The sequence below is a fragment of the Mustela nigripes genome, chromosome 13, assembly GCF_022355385.1.
Source record: "Mustela nigripes isolate SB6536 chromosome 13, MUSNIG.SB6536, whole genome shotgun sequence".
NCBI classification, from domain to species: domain Eukaryota; kingdom Metazoa; phylum Chordata; class Mammalia; order Carnivora; family Mustelidae; genus Mustela; species Mustela nigripes.
In genome coordinates, this window is record NC_081569.1 from 22,703,610 (window position 1) to 22,721,040 (window position 17,431).

Below are 17,431 nucleotides of genomic sequence, written 5' to 3' on the forward strand. Positions count from 1 at the left end.
AAAATTAAAACCACATTGAGATATCACCTTACACCAGTTAGAATGGCCAAAATTAACAAGACAGGAAACAACATATGTTGGAGGGGATGTGGAGAAAGGGGAACCCTCTTCCACTGTTGGTGGGAATGCAAGTTGGTGCAGCCTCTTTGGAGAACAGTGGAGATTCCTCAAAAAATTAAAAATAGAACTTCCCTATGACCCTGCTATTGCACTCCTGGGTATTTACCCCAAAGATACAGATGTAATGAAAAGAAGGGCCATCTGTACCCCAATGTTTATATCAGCAATGGCCACCGTCGCCAAACTGTGGAAAGAACCAAGATGCCCTTCAACGGATGAATGGATAAGGAAGATGTGGTCCATATACACTATGGAGTATTATGCCTCCATCAGAAAGGATAAATACCCAACTTTTGTAGCAACATGGACGGGACTGGAAGAGATTATGCTGAGTGAAATAAGTCAAGCAGAGAGAGAGTCAACTATCATATGGTTTCACTTATTTGTGGAGCATAACAAATATCATGGAGGACATGGGGAGTTAGAGAGAAGGGAGTTGCGGGGAATTGGAAGGGGAGGTGAATCATGAGAGACTATGGACTCCAAAAAACAATCTGAGGGGTTAGAAGTGGGGGGGGATGGGGGTGGGGGGGTGGGAGGTTGGGGTACCAGGTGGTGGGTATTATAGAGGGCATGGATTGCATGGAGCACTGGGTGTGGTGCAAAAATAATGAATACTGTTATGCTGAAAATAAATAAATAAATTTTAAAAATAATAAACTTCAAAGCAGATGAAAAGGATCTCTGCAAACACACACACACACATACAAAACCATAAAAGTCACTTCTAGATGAACTACAGACATAATTGTGAAAGGTAAAACAATTATGTCCCCAGAAGATACCTTAAGAGATTATCTTCATGACTTTTAAGCAAGTGAGTATTCTTCAATGGGATGGAAAAGGTACTACCATGAAGGAAAAGAATGATAGGCTGGACTTTATTAAACAAAGACTTCTGTTCATTAGAGGACAGGATTAAGACAGTGAAGAGTCAAGCAGTCAGCAGAATGTATTTACAACACACAGAGCTGACAGAGCACTCCTGCAGAATACAGAGAACACGTGTGCAAATAGATTAAAAACAAATGAAATCACGTACTTGAAAAATGAGCTTCATGTACTTGGAAAAGAACTTCACAAGTTAAAACCACAGTGGGATACTATTATACACCATAGGGGGAAAAAAAATTAAAGACAACGACAACAGTACCATCAAATGTATGCAAGGACATGGAGCAATTGTGATTTCCTAGTCTGGAGGAACCAGCCCCAGCAGGACTCTCCTCACTGGTCTGAGTGTCAGTTCGATGGGGCTCTCTGCTGCGGGCACTCATCCTTATCTCAGGGGGTCCTTTTTTGCCTGTTTAATCCTTTAATACCTGCTCAATGAATTCCCTCTATTAAATTCTTTTTTCTTTCTTTAAAAGAACCTATAATTATTATTAAAAATTATTATATTATAAGATACAGTATCTCTAGAGTTTCCACGCCTACCAGTCCCTTCCCGCGCCAGCCCTTCTCCGCAAACCACCCCAGGGGAAGTGAACCCAGGCCGCCAGCGTGGCTCCGACCCCATCACGCCCTGCTGGAGGGCGACTTAGCCAATGGAGACCGGCAAGGATCAATCCTCCTGCTTCTGCGCTTTTTCCCCTATGGTTTTCTTTTCTGCCGCTGTGGAAAACCTACCTGTTTCATATTTGAGTTCTTGGGTTCTTTCATTATTTTGTTTAAGATTTAGGTTTTTAAAACATGAATTTGCAGCAGCAGCAGTCTTAGAAATGTATCCTATATAATACACACTTTAATCTAATTTTCGCCATTTATATTTTACTTTCTTCCTTTAGTTCTGGCTTTAAAAATGTGCCCTGAAGAGAGCTTTGGATTTTATAGAGAATAATATAAAACTATTTTTGCATTAATTCTATGGCTACAGAAATCATCTGTGAGAAAATTTGCTTATGTGCCTTTCTTTCAAAACAATTATATTGTGTTGTTTTTAACATGTTTGTCAAAACATTTGAGGTATTTTTGAGGAAGCAATGGTAAAGTTAATTTTGTTTTTATTTTCATGAGACTCCTATTATTAAAAATACTCGGAGTTTTCTTTTAATTCCGTCACTCTATTACTTTTCTCTAAGGTCTCTCTGTTCACAGAGGACAGAGACAACAACAGCTTCTTAAGCAAATTTGCCACAGTTGCACTTACTTTATCTTAAAAGATTATGTGTGTTTGTATATCAGTATATAGTTTTTTATTTTGGTTTTGTGCATGCAGGGAATCAAGTGTGGTGGTGTAGTTTTATTATTGTTGTTTAATAATCTCTATACAGCAACATGAGACTTAATTTTATGGCCCCAAGATCAAAAGTTGCACACTCTAGACTGAGCCAGACAGACACCCTGGAAATCAAGTGGTTTGTTTTTGGTTTTTTTGTTTTGTTTTTTTGTTTTTTTAAATAAAATGTTCCCTCTCTTTCTTCTGTATCTCCCCTTTCCAAGGGATACAAAGCATATGATCACATTATTTTTAGACTAATATACTTGTGAACAATGTGATACAGCTTTTCTCTTTGTAATTCTCAACTTCAGTGCATGTGAAGCTGTCTTAGAATTTTCTGCCCCTTTAACCAGTCACCAAAGGTACTTTCCCTTATGTGAGTAGAAATCTTATATATCTCTAACTTCTCACTCCTTACTCTCTACTTGCATATATGTCCTGTCAAGTTCTCCACCTCCTCTCTCTTAGAGATGCTTAGAAATTTTATCTTAACTTAGTATCAGAAATATTTGGGGGACACCTGGGTGGCACACCCAGTTAATTGGCCAACTCTTGGTTTCAGCTCATGTTGTGATCTCAGGGTTGTAAGTTCAAGCCCCATGTGAGGCTCTGTACTCAGTATGAAGGGTGTTCGAGTTCTTTTTCTCCTTCTCCCTCTGCTCCTCCCACCCACGCTCTCGGTCTCCTTCTCAAATAAATGAATGAATCTTTTTTAAAGATCTTATTTATTTTTTTGACTGAGATAGAGAGAGATCACAAGTAGGCAGAGAGGCAGGCAGAGAGAGAGGGAGACACAGGCTCCCTGCTGAGCAGAGAGCTGATAAGGGGCTCACTTCCAGGATCCTGAGATCAGGATCCTGAGATCATGACCTGAGCCAAAAGCAGAGGTCTAACCCACTGAGCCATCCAGGTGTTCCAAATAAATGAATCTTTAGGGGTGCCTGGGTGGTTCAGTGGGTTAAAGCCTCTGCCTTCTGCTCAGGCCATGATCTCAGGGTCCTGGGATCAAGCCCCGCATCAGGTTCTCTGCTCAGCAGGGAGCCTGCTTCCCTTCCTCTCTCTCTGCCTGCCTCTCTACCTACTTGTGATCTCTGTGAAATAAATAAATAAAAATCTTAAAAAAAATAAATGAACCTTTAAAAAAAGAAATACTTTTTCATATCAATAAATCAATTACCATTTCAATTTTAATATTGTGCAATTATGAATATAACGTTTGTATATTTTATTTTTTCCAGTGGTTCTGCTTGACTCTGCTATATCACCTTGGCAAAGGCAATTGTCTTCCTACTTGAGTGTGTATCAGCATAATCTGAAAGCTTATTAAGACACAGAGTGGGAGCACCTGGGGGCTCAGCCATTAAGCATCTGTCTTTGGCTCAGGTCATGATCTCAGGGTTCTGGGATCAAGCCCTGCATAGGGCTCCCTGCTCAGCAGGAAGCCTGCTTCTCCCTCTCCCCGTGCTTGTGTCCCCTGTCTCACTGTGTCTCTCTCTGTCAAATACATAAGTAAAATCTTAAAAAAAAAAAAGACATAGAGTGAAACCCTCCACCCAGGTTTCTAATCCACTAGGTCTGGTTTGGGTTCTGAGAATTTGTTTCTAACAAATGCCAGGGTTGATTTAAGGACCACACTCAGAATAACGCAACCAGTGACTGAGACTGGGGTTCACTAACAAGGACAGAGAAAATCACTGAAACGTACTAAATCTGGGAGTACAGAACTAAAGCTTAATTTAATATGTAAATGAGTGTTTTACATACTCAAACTCCATGAAGGCAGACATGGGAGGGGGTTAATCATAAACCCAACTCTGAAGGGAAAGGACTTGTTCAAGACCCTACAGCAGTTCAGTTAAAATTAGGATTCTATCTAGATATGTCTCCCTGACAAGTATAACCTTAAGCAGGATGCTTAATCTTTGTTACTCTGAGGTTTGTGAACAAGCACAACTGGCATCAGCTGGAGTCTTGTTAGAAATACAAATCTCAGCTCTCACCTCAGACCTACTGAATTAGAATCCATATGGTCTCCAGTGATTCCAAAGCTCCTTATACTTTGAAAAGCACTGGGTTAGGCTCCCCTCCAAATCTTAAATCCCTGAAGCAGAGCTCAGCTCAGAGAGCATTTGGATAGCTAATGCTTTGGGGCGATGTAAGTCAGTTGCTGTTTGAAATTTGTTTGTGAGGGGCACCTGGGTGGCTCAGTGGGTGAAAGCCTCTGCTTTCCGCTCAGGTCATGATCCCAGGGTCCTGGGACCTGGGATTGAGCCCCGAGTCAGGCTGTCTGCTCGGCAGGGAGCCTGCTTCCTCCCCTCTCTGCCCGCCCCTCTGCCTACTTGTAATCTGTCAAATAAATAAATAAAATCTTAAAAAAAAAAAAAAAAATTTGTTTGGGAGAGTTACCCAGGTGTGGCACCCTTCCAAGTAGGGATTTAATGAGCATGCCCTAGAAATACATTATCAGCCTTAACATCTCAGAACAGCTTCTAATTGACAGAGCAGAGATTATCCACAAATTGCCTGGTGGGGAAACTCACAAATTCTGTCATTAGCATAGATCCAAATACAGTTAACATATTCCAACTGTAATACTCTCCTGAAAGGATTGCCTTAGTGCAAGACTGGATGTGATCCAAAGTCAATGGAACTGGAACTACAAGTTCAGCTTGGAGTGGAGATTTCTGATGCAGCTGTAGAAGATTGATATTAGCAGGTGAACAGAGTTTGCCCTGAGGCTTATTTGGGGGAATTAATAAGGAAACAGGTGTATGCTTTTATGCACTTGAAAAACAATGTTCTGGAGGAGTTGTAGCCACTTCGGGGACATATTGCTGCAGGGTTAGCTGGGAATCAAGTCTATTTGCACTCAAGAATAAGTCTTTCTTCTATTAGTCTATGGATATCCCAACTAATTTTCCAGGTAAGGGAGTGGAAGTAACAGTGATATAGAATCTTAAGGGAAAATCCCTGGGTTTCTCATGACCATTGGGTATCCTTTCTCAATCCTGTTTTTTGCAGGGTGGGGAGGGGTAGTTACAGCATTTATTGAAGATCTTCATATACTATTAAACAGGGGAAAAAAAGGAAATAAATACAAAGCAAGAATTTTCAGCAAAACTTCTTTGATATTTTTTTTATTTTAAGGACTGAATAGTTTTCAAGCCTACTGAGGACACATTTGTTAAAGGATTAACAACTGTGATACAGGAAGGGAAATTTTCCCCCCGTAAAAAGATTTATCACCTTCTTTCTCCATCCTAATCTTTTTTTTTTTTAAAGATTTTATTCATTTATTTGTCAGAGAGACAGAACACAAGCAGGGGGAGCAGCAAGCAGAGGGATAAGCAAGCTCCCCATTGAGCAGAGGACCAGATGCGGTGACCTTAGCCCAGGACCCTGGGAATATGACCTGAAGGCAGATGCTTAACCAATTGAGCCATCCAGACATCCCCATCCCTTCCCAATCTTGATATCCTCTTCCAGTGGAGATGGATCTGTCATGGATCTTTATAGTTTTATCCCTTGAGATTACATATTTAAGTTACAGAGTTTATGGAGTTTACTTGCTCTTAACTGAATATTTTTTGTTTTCTCCCCCACTTACAATAGGCATACCTCATTTTAATGTGCTTCACAGACATTGCATTTTTTAGGTTTATTTTATTTCTTTTAGTAATCTCTACATCCAACATGGGGAAACTGGAACTCACAACCCCAAGATCAAGAGTTTCATGCTCTTCCCCTGAGCTAGCCAGGAGCCCCAAACATTGCATTTTTTACAATATGAAGATTTGTGACACCCTGCATCAAGCAACTGTACCTGTGCCATTTTTCCAACAGCACTTGCTTACTCCATGTCTCTGTATCACACCCATAAAATTTTAAAACTTTATCTTTGTTATGATGATCTATGACAGTAATTATGACTCACCAAAAGCTAAGATGATGGTTAGCATTTTTTAGCAATATTTTTAAATTAAGGTATGTACTTTTTTTTAGACATAATGTTACTGCATACTTAAACTATAGTATGGTGTAAACATAACTTTTTTTTCCTTTTTTTTTAAATTTATTTACTTGACAGACCGAGATCATAAGTAGGCAGAGAGGCAGGCAGAGATAGAGGAGGAAGCAGGCTTCCCGCAGAGCAGAGAGCCCGATGTGGGGCTCGATCCCAGGACCCTGGGATCATGACCTGAGCCAAAGGCAGAGGCTTTAACCCACTGAGCCACCCAGGCGCCCCTGTAAACATAACTTTTATATGTACTGGAAAACCAAAAAATTTCATTTGACTCACTTTATTGTGATAGTCACTTTGTTGCAGTAGTCTGGAACTGATCCCACAATATTTCCAAAGTAAGGCTATTATGTTTTCAATATTTATCTATGTTGCATGTAGCACCAATTGTTCATTTTCATCTCTAGACAATATTCTATCATTATCAGTATCTATTACCACTATATATCAAGTACCAATAATTATGCATATCTATGTATATAGTGATATTAAATATATCTGTATATGTATGAATAATAACATTTTATATCATATATGAATAAATACCTTCTATACCTGATGATTGTTTGGGTCCAGTATAGTGTACAATTATTACCAACACTGCTGCCATGAACTTCTAAGTGTGTGCATCCTTAGACCCTTATACTTAAAAGCAAGACTAGATGAGACCCAACCATTATACTCTGCAATGTGAAAACTGATAAATGACTATTGTCTGTAGATCTGTTCATGTCTAGCAGGAGGCTTGGGTGCAGATTGAGGGAGAGACCTGTGGTTTACCTATAGTTATTTTCTCACTATTTAAATTCAAATTTTATTAACTAGTTCTAATTCTTCATTGGACTGTGAATACAGTAAGGGAAAAATCCACATGATTATTTTCTTTGTTGACTTCAATAGAATTGTGTTTGAAGGCTTGTGCTGAAGTTATTCAGGTTGAGGCAGGAAAAGCTAAAATTTCAGCTTTTTTTTTTTTTTTTTTTTTTTGCCTATGCCACTTAGTGCATGGTACATGCATTATTAAGTTTATAAAAGGCTCTGCGAGAAAGGATATTTTCAGTGTTTTATATCAATCATGGGTAAAGCATCTATATATACCTACTGATTATGTAATTATTTGATTCTCAAAATTAGAATTCCAGGGCTTTCTTATGCACCCCCCACTCTCTGCCACCTCAATAGTCACCTTTCACTGCTATCATTTCTGCCAGGCCATGATGTTTTCAATATTGTCCTCTTGGAGTCTTCCTTTGTGTATTAATTTTCCCACATCATTTAGGAGGAGGGCTGACAGAGGGAGGGGCTGGAAACTGCAATCCAGGTGAAAGTTAGGTGGCTTAAAACATGAAAAACCAAATGTTTAGAATTAGTGAGTCTAGGTGAAGAGTGAATTCTTTTTAATATTCTTATAATTTCTATATATGTAAGCTTGATTCAAAGTAAAGGTAATAATAGCATGTATATACCAGTTTCTTTCAAATAAAATAAGTAAATAAATAAACAAACAAACAAACAGGTGATGCCTGGATGGCTCAGTTGGTTAACCATCTGCCTTCAGCTTGGGTCATGGTTCCAGGCTCCTGGGATCTGAATTCCCCATCAGGCTCCTTGTTCAGGAGCTTCTTCCTCTGTCTGCTGCTCCCTCTTCTTGTGCTCTCTCTCTTTCCCTCACTCTCTCTCTCCCTCTGACAAATAAATAAAATCTTTAAAAAAGAGGGGGGTGCCTAAGTGGCTCAGTGGGTTAAAGTCTCTGCCTTGGCTCAGGTCATGATCCCAGGATCCTGGGATCGAGCCCTTTATGGGGCTCTTTGCTCAGCGGGGAGCCCGCTTCCTCCTCTCTCTCTCTCTGCCTGCCTCTTTGCCTACCTGTGATCTGTCAAATAAATAAATAAATAAATAAAATCTTTAATTAAAAAAAAAAGAAGAGGATACTGGGTGGCTCAGTCAGTTAAAACTTAAAAAAATTATATATGTATTTACTTGTATACATATGTATATATGTATTTACTTATATATAACACAGGTGACTCTTGTGTCTTGAGGTGACAACATGGTGAAGGAGGAGAGTTCCCAGTAGAGTGTCTGTATAATTTATCATCCAAAATAGCACACTTCTGAGAGAAAGAAGGGGGTATTCCTTAGTATCTCAGAACAGTGGTTGTAAAATGAGTCTTCAGGAAAATGGGGATATATGGTCATCAGGCGTGGAATACAGGCTTTACATGGTATGTCATTTTGTACATTTTGATGTTTTAACATGTGACTGTGTTAGACACTCAAATTCATAAATTAAAAAATAGGCATAGAGTAAAAAGTGTTTAGAAAATAAGGTATCAGTGCTACTAATACTGCTTTTATGCCCTTTCAGATAAAGATATATAGATATAGCTATGTACATAACTATATGTGTATAATTATATGTAGTTGTATATAAATACAATAGTCCCCAATTTTCAATAGTTTGATTTATGATTTTTCAGCTTTACAGTGGCATAAATACAGTACTCATTTAGTAGAAATCATACTCAAAAATTTTTTATAGTATAATTTCCATCTTGCTTTTTTTCCTAGAATAGTTTTTCTTCAGATCTGAAGGACTTAGCTCCTTAAATGGACTTTGGTGGAGATGGTGGGGTAGCACCTATGAATCTAAATCAGAATGGGAGTGTTCAGTCCTTCCATGCTTCACCAGAGCAATTCCTGACCACCTTGCTGTGAATGGCACAGCTCACACAGTAATGGACTTTCACACACAGCTTGGGAAGCACATAGACATTGAAGACACTCGCTTTGGAAATGTTCCTGATGGCAGTGGCCTCTACTATGTTCCCAATAATGCACTTCTCAATGGCCTTGTCCTCCTTAGGCTTGCAATGGTTAGTTGCCGATGGTATGGATAATGGGCTGTATGTGGCCCTTTTTGGCATGATAACAATTCCTTCTTTCCTTGGGTGTCTTGGAAGCAAGAACCTGAGAAATTACTTTAAATTTTAATTTTTGATCTTTTCTCAGTCTAGTGATATGAGGCATGATACTCTCTCATAATGCAGGACAGTGGCTGGGAGTCACAGCTACCAGTTAGCCATGCAGTCTGAACCCATGCAACCATTCTGTTTTTCACTTTCACTATAGTACTTAACACATTACATGGAATAGTCAACACTTTGTAAAATAATTTTTGCATTAGGGGATTTTGCCTAACTATAGACTATGTAAATGTTCTGAGCATGTTTAAGGTAAGCTTGGTTAAGCTATGATGTTGGTAGATTAGGGGTCTTAAAGATCACAATATTTTCAACTCAGCTTTATAAGGACATAACCCCAATATAAGGTGAGGAAGATTTGTGTATAGAAATATAGACATATAAAACTGTGTGTATGCATGTATTTTTTCCATGTATTTATAATGATACTTTCAATCCCAATCTAGTCCCACAGGTTTTGGTTTGCCTTCCTGCATTCCCTATTTACATACTGAGAACCCTCTTTTCCAGAGTCATCTTCCCTGTTTTGGCTTCTCTTGTCCTCTCTTTTCTCCCTCCCTTCTCATCTCCTGTTTTCCTTTCTTCTCTTTGGTTGACACACCAGAGGAGCACAATACAGGCATCATAGGTTTAATATCAAACTTTAAGAAAATGTCAGAAAATGAAAGCGCTTTTCTGGAAAGTGAAAGGTGCTTGGTCTAGGGCAATGAGGAATATTTGCAAACACCCAGGGCCTGAAGTGACCCTGGCTTAGGGAAGCTGCAGAAATCCTGTCACGTGGCTGTCCCTTCATGAGGGTGACAACTTTAGTGCTTGAGATTTGTCTTACAGAATAATCCCAGAGCCCTATGCCAAGGCCCTGACAACCTTCCATGGAGCTGCCACACAGTTTTCTATAAAAGGCATATATGTATTTTTTTTTCCAAGCTGGGTCCAACATTTCTTTTCCTGTGGAAGAGTGAAAATGAGGTCAGGGTCCATGTGATAAATTTTTATGTCAGCAACCAGGAGAAAAATACATATTTTTCAAGTAAAATGATTAAAGGAGGTAATAAATTATATTGTTATATTGTTTTATTTAAGAGGGAAAAGTATATTTTATAAATAGATATGTTTCTTTCATTCTCCCTATGTCCTTAGTTTAAATTCTCAGAAGACAGATCACCAATTCCAGAAATTTCTGAGTTGTTGTCCTATTTATCTACACATTATCAGAAATGAATTTTTGTCAAGATTTTATTTATTTGAGAGAGAGAGAGAGCATGAGCACAGCCTAAGGGAGGGGTAAAGGGAGAAGAAGAAGCAGACTCCACTGAGTAGGGAGCTGGAAGGACACGGGGCTCCATCCCGGGACCCCAAGAACATGACCTGAGCAGAAGGCAGCCACTTAACTGACTGAGCCACACAGGCACCGAAGAAATAAAATATTTTTTAAAAGATTTATTTATTTTGAGAGAGAAGAGAGATCACAAGCAGGAGGACAAAAGGAGAAGGAGAGAGAATCCTAAGCAGACTCTGTGCTGATTGTGGAGCCTAACACAGAGCTCGATTCATGAACCTGAGATTAGGACCTGGCCTGAAACCAAGAGTTGAACACCAAACCAGTTGTGCCAACCAAGTGCTCCAGAAATGAAGTGTGGTTTTTTTGTTTGTTTGTTTTATTTTGTTTTTTGTTTTTTAAGTGTTCATTTAAATTCCAGTTAACATAGTGTGATATTAGTTTTAGGTGTACAGTATAGTGATTAAATATTTCAATATAACACCTGGTGTTCATTAACAAGGGGGTACATGTATCCCTTTGAATTAGTATTTTTGAATCCTTTGGGTAAATGCCTAGTAGTACAATTGTTGGATCATAGGGTATTTCTATTTTTAACATTTTGAGGAATCTCTGTACTATCTTCTAGAGTGGCTGTACCAGTTTGCATTCGCACCAGGAGTGCAAGAGGGCTCCTCTTTCTCTGCATCCTTGCCAAAACCTGTTGTTCCTTGCATTTTTTATGTTAGTCATTCTGACAGGTGTGAGCTGATCTCATTGTAGTTTTGATGTGCATTTTCCTCATGATGAGTGATGTTGAGCATCTTTTTATCTGTTGGAGGTATAAATATAAATATCTATATATATAAAATATTTCATCTGTTGGAGGTATATATATATATATATATATATATATATATATATAATATTTATATTTATATTTCCTAAATGTAAGAGTTGATTACTAAATGGAACTTAAATACATTAAAAACTGTTGAAATTTAAATGGAAAATATTACATTAGCAACATCATAAATTAAAGAATTTCAAAAAATATTGCATGAAGGTAAATTAAGTATCTTATAATGATTAAGACTAGAATATTTTTACTTGCATTCTTGTCCATATCGTTTAAAATTCTAAAGCGCTAACTGAATGAGAGAGAACCATTTCAAAATAATTTAAAATAAATAATAGTTGTGGCAATACGTTTTATTTAAGGTTTATTTATTTATATTTTATTTATGGGGTGCCTGGATGGCTCAGTCATTAAACATCTGCCTTCTGCTCAGGTCATGATCCCAGGGTCCCTGCTCAGTGGGAAGTCTGCTTTTCCTTCTCCCACTATCCCACTTAGGTTCTCTCTTTTGCTATGTCTCTCTCTGTCAAATACATAAATAAAATTAATAATATTTTAAAGAAAAAATTTTACTTATTTATTTGACAGAGAAAGTGCACACAAGCAGAGAGAGAGAAGCTGGTTCTCTGCTGAACGGGGACTCTGATGCAGGGCTGGATCTTAGGACTCTGGAACCATGACCTGACCCAAATTAGACTTTTAATCAACTAAGCCACCCAGGCGCCCCTAAGATTTCACTTTTCTGTAACGTGTCCACCCAAAATAGCGCTTGAATTTACAACCCAGCAATCAAGAGTCACATGCTCTACTGTCTGAGCCAGCCAGGTGCCTCTGTGGCACATTTCATTTTAATGATAAAAGGAAGATTGCGTATGTGCTTTGATTTACAAATATGTTCTTTATCCAAGTAGTTCAGGACTTCCATTATCCTTGAATGATAGGATTCTTTAAGTACTTTGTGAAAAAGAGACCATCCTTTCACTGATGGAATGTTTCCAATCTTATCTGGGTTGGCTCTTCTGCATGTCTCCAGGCAATTCCATTAAGTAAGGGCAGTTCAATATAAGACAGCCAAATGGAATCACAAATTTTGATGCAGATAATGTGGAACATCTATTTATATGAATCTGTAACATTTCACAGTGCTGTCAACTGTGCAGTTGATTTTTTTTTAAGTTTATTTATTTCTTAGTAATCTCTACACCTACCATAGGACTTAAACCCCTGACCCCAAGATCAAGAGTTTCACACTCCATATGAGCCAGCCAGGTGCTCCTATGCAGTTGATTCTTGAATTTTTTTTTCTTTTTAACATTTCTGTTGGGTAGAGGAAAATGGTCTTCTATACACTCAAAGTAATCAAGAGTATCTCCTATTCTTGTAATCATTTTTAAATTTTTTTTTAGTTTTTTAAAATTTAATTTATTTAATTGACAGACAGTGAGAGAGGGAGCACAAGCAGAGGGAGTTGGAAAGAGAGAAGCAGGCTTCCCTCAGAACAGGAAGCTGGATTTAGGGATCAATCCCAGGATCCTGCTGGGATCATGACTTGAGGCGAAGGCAGAACCTTAATGACTGAGCCACCCAAGGCAGAACCTTAATGACTGAGCCACCCAAAGGCCCCTTAATCATTTTTTAAAATTAGGCTCTACTTCCAACATGGGGCTTGAAGTGATGGAAAATAAAAGTCACGTTCTCTACTGATTAAGCCAGCTAGACGACCCTCTTTTAAATATTTTTATCATCAACTTATTGAAAGTTCTCAATTCAGAAAATGTCACTATATGATGCTTCAATTTGTTTTGTAGTACATTAAGAGATTGCAGTATCTGTTGCTATTTATCCAACACTTTTTTCCAAATCTTCCATAATTTTTTATTTGTTTATTCAAAATAATATTATATTATTTTATTTATTTATCCAAGTCTTCCTTTAATTTTTCCTTCTTTGACTAAATGGTAGACAGTACCATTTCAAGATCATGTCTCAATTTTTGGAACTCTTCCTTATGTTATCAGAACATCTTCATTCAGTGGAATTATTTCAGGAGTTTCTGTCATTAACTGAGCTCAGTGGTCAAAGATTTCACCTGCATAACTAATAATAATGATTGAGCCTTTGAATCAGTGACCCTCCCTATAAACAAGTGATAAGTTATTCTAACATTCCTTCCTATCATTTCATGTTCTTTCATCTTCCTTTTTTAATTTTTTTTAAGTGGGACTTGAACTCACAACCCCAAGATCAAGAGTCATGTGCTCCACTAACTGAGCCAGTCAGGTGCCCCTCTTCACAATCTTCAGTAATTTCTTCTTTTTTTTTTTAAGATTTTATTTATTTGACAGAGAGAGAGTAGGCAAAGAGGTAGGCAGAGAGAGAGAGGAGGAAGTAGGCTGCCGGCTGAGCAGAGAGCCCAATGTGGGGCTTGATACCAGGACTGTGGGATCATGACCTGAGCTGAAGTCAGAGAGTTTAACCCACTGAGCCACCCAGGTGTCCCAAAAGTTAACAGCTTCTAAAACTTCTAAGACTAAATAAGCAACAAGTTTGAAGACAATTTTGTGAAAGACCAAAGTGGATGCAGAAGTTTGCATCTTAATATCTTCCACATTTGTAGTACCATCTGGATCTAAACCTTGATGATTCACTAGCATGTGCTTGTGATTTTCTTAACTTTATGATAATAATGGAGAAAAAAGTGTGGGAACACAGGTAAGTCACTTAAATTGGCTGTGATTCTGTTTCCTTACTCTTTTCAGAGAATGTGTTAGAAAATAAGCTCAGACAAAAAAAAAAATGTTTGAAGTACTTGAAGGGAAGCCCACAAGTTCACCAGCTCTTTCCCCACCTCTGTGTCTTTCTCTCCTAACCAGTGGAGTTCTGAAGTTGTTGTTGGTGTGGGAGCTGGAAGAGAATGGTACTCATGCTTGCTGAATGTTGAGTATTACATTCTCTGCATTCATTTTTACTGTGTGGGGAGTTTTGCCCCATACGTTGAACAACTCTCGGGCATGAGCTGGGCAATCTATAATACAACTCCATTCTGACACTGATGAGGGAGCAGGAGGCTGGCTGAGGACAAAGCAAGAGCTAGCGCCTTGCACCCCCCCCTTCATCCGCTCCCCACCGAACCTGACTTAGGTTCTGGGACTTCATCAACACCATCTCGGCAGATATAGGATCAGATTCCACAGGTTATGGATTCTGACCCACAAGACTGTGCTCTAATTCATATGCTGATTGCCATCTCCAGGTTGTCACCTGTGCTTCTTACCAACTGGCTATACATCAGAGATTCCTATGACCTCCTCCCTGGGTTGGATTCATTTGCTAGACTGACTCACAAGACTCAAGAAATCAGTTTATTGGGGCGCCTGGGTGGCTCAGTGGGTTAAGCCACTGCCTTTGGCTCAGGTCATGATCTCGGGGTCCTGGGATCGAGTCTCGCATCGGGCTCTCTGCTCAGCGGGGAGCCTGCTTCCCTCTCTCTCTCTGCCTACTTGTGATCTTTCTCTGTCAAATAAATAAATAAAATCTTTAAAAAAATCGGTTTATTCACTAAATTTCCATTTTATTACAAAGGATATAAAGAATAGAAATCAACAGCCAGATAAAAAGACCCATACCGTGAGGTCCCAAACACAGAAGTTTATTTGCCCATGGAGTTTGGGCCCAGCACAGTGGCACATGGAAGCATTGTTTCAATAGCCTGGAGGCTCTCCTAACACTATCTTTGTGGGGTTTTATGGAGGTTTTATTATATAAGAGTGATTTATTAAGTCATTGGATATTGGAAATTGATTCTATTTCCAGACTGTCTCTCCTCCCACAACATTAGGAAGATGGGACTGAAAAGTCTAACCTTCTAATCACATGATCCTCCTGGCAACCAAACCAGCCCCCATCCTTCCTGGCCTTCCAATGTTACCTCTTTAACATCACAGACAATATTTTTATCAATCTCATTACAGAAATTCTAAGAAATTTAGGAGCTCTGTGCCAGAAAGGGGGATGAAGAGCAACTATATATTTCTTTACTTTTTTAAAAAAGATTTTATTTATTTATTTGACAGAGAGAACACAAGTAGACAGAGAGGCAGTCATAAAGAGAGGGGGAAGCATGCTCCTTGCTAAGCAGAGAGCCCCATGGGGGGGGGGGGGCTTGATCCCAGGACCCTGAGACCATGACCTGAGCCAAAGGCAGAGGCTTAACCCACTGAGCAACCCAGGTACCCTTATTTCTTTATTTTTTTAAGATTTTATCTATTTATTTGGCAGAGAGAGTGTAAGTGGTGGGGGTGGGGAGCAGACTCCCTGTGGAGCGGGGAGCACAATGCAGCTCTCGATCCCAGGACCACCATGGGATCATAACCTGAGCTGGAGGGCAGATGCTTAACCATCTAGAGCCACCCAAGTGCCCCCTGGGTGGCTCTAGATGGTTTCTGGTGGATTTCTTGTTCCAAATCATAGTATCATAGGTAGCTAGTTCCCTAGAGGTAAGGCTCTCACCTTTGGGGTTGGAGCTCCATATTCTGTGAGCCAGGAGCCAGCCCTGCTAACAAGGTTCAGTTATTATGGCACTCTTCCCAGCCCATCTGTTAGCAACACAGAGCCACTGCTGCTTCTATCCCTTAGTTTTGCCAAGTGATACCCTCTCCTAAGTGTACTTACTATATTATACTTAGTCCTGGTCTTATTAGCAATGATGTCACATATACCAAATGATTTCCAGTGTATTTCAGTTTTCTTCTACTTTTTTAAAGTATATTGTGTTTCCCAGCAGTGAGAATCATTGGTTATATAATGGTAATTGAACCTTCACTTTTTGCCAGCCCATTTGTGGAATTGTTGGTACAATATCTATGCTCTGGTGGGGAGCAGATTCAGAAAAGAGAGAAGGTAAGCAATCAGACAGCCTGCTACAGGACAGTGAGCAAAGTACAGCATATTTGGGAATGTAGTGTTTGTGACCCTAGCAGAGGGTAGCCAGGTTGGGATTCTTAGGGAAGACATTGATTGGGTTAGAGTTCCAGGGTACAGAAAGTGTTGGCTTTGATGGAAGTTCCACAGAAAATTGAAATACACTGAACCTTCCTCCTCCTTCCCACTGAAAATTTTCATGAGTATCCTGTGAATTGTGTAATAATGAATCTCTTGCTTAAACATGTACTTATTTTTTTTCTTATTAATTTTGTTTAAAATTTGTCTCTAAGAATCAGGGATAGCTTAACATGCCCTTTATCATCAGAAGTTGGAAGGCCAAGTTTGATACCATATTAACTTTCAGGGAGCCCAGATTCCTGATATCTGGTAAGAATAGTGAGGGTGTTAGGAACCAGAATCTCAGTGGGAGGGGAGTCAGATTTGAATATAGTATAGGTATGGATCAATGGACTAATAATGGTTGAGGCCAGGGGAGTGGGAACCAAAAAAAAAAAAAATTACTTATTTTTAGTAATCAACGGAATTGTTGATAAAAGATAAATATGTTTTAGTAGTAATTTATAAAGTATTTAGTAAAACCAAAACAGTTTTCCTTGGACATGTATAATATACTGACATTTTTTAGTACTTTTAAAATTTGGATCTGGACTTGATTTTCAGGAATCTAATAATCTAATAATTTGAGATGCCTTGGTGGCTCCGTTGTTGAGCATCTGCCTCTGGTTCAGGATCGAGCCCTGCATTGGGCTCCTTGCTCAGCAGAAAGCCTGCTTCTCCCTCTCCCACTTCGGCTGCTTGTGTTCCCTCTCTCACTGTATCCCTCTTTGTCAAATAAATAAATAAAATCTTTATATAGGATGCCTATGTGGCTCAGTGGGTTAAGCCTCTGCCTTCTGCTCAGGTCGTGGTCTCAGGATCCTTGAATCTAGGCCTGCTTCGGGCTCTCTCCTCAGTGGGGAGCCTGCTTCCCATCTCTCTGCCTACTTGTGATTTCTCTCTGTGTCAAATAAATAAATATTTATAA

At 39.1% G+C, this 17,431-nt stretch overlaps 1 pseudogene; it reads right to left on the minus strand.

Annotated features, from left to right (window-relative positions):
* The window catches only part of LOC131999262 (centromere protein K-like), an 89,994-nt pseudogene that overhangs the window by 53,434 nt on the left and 19,129 nt on the right, over positions 1–17,431 (minus strand).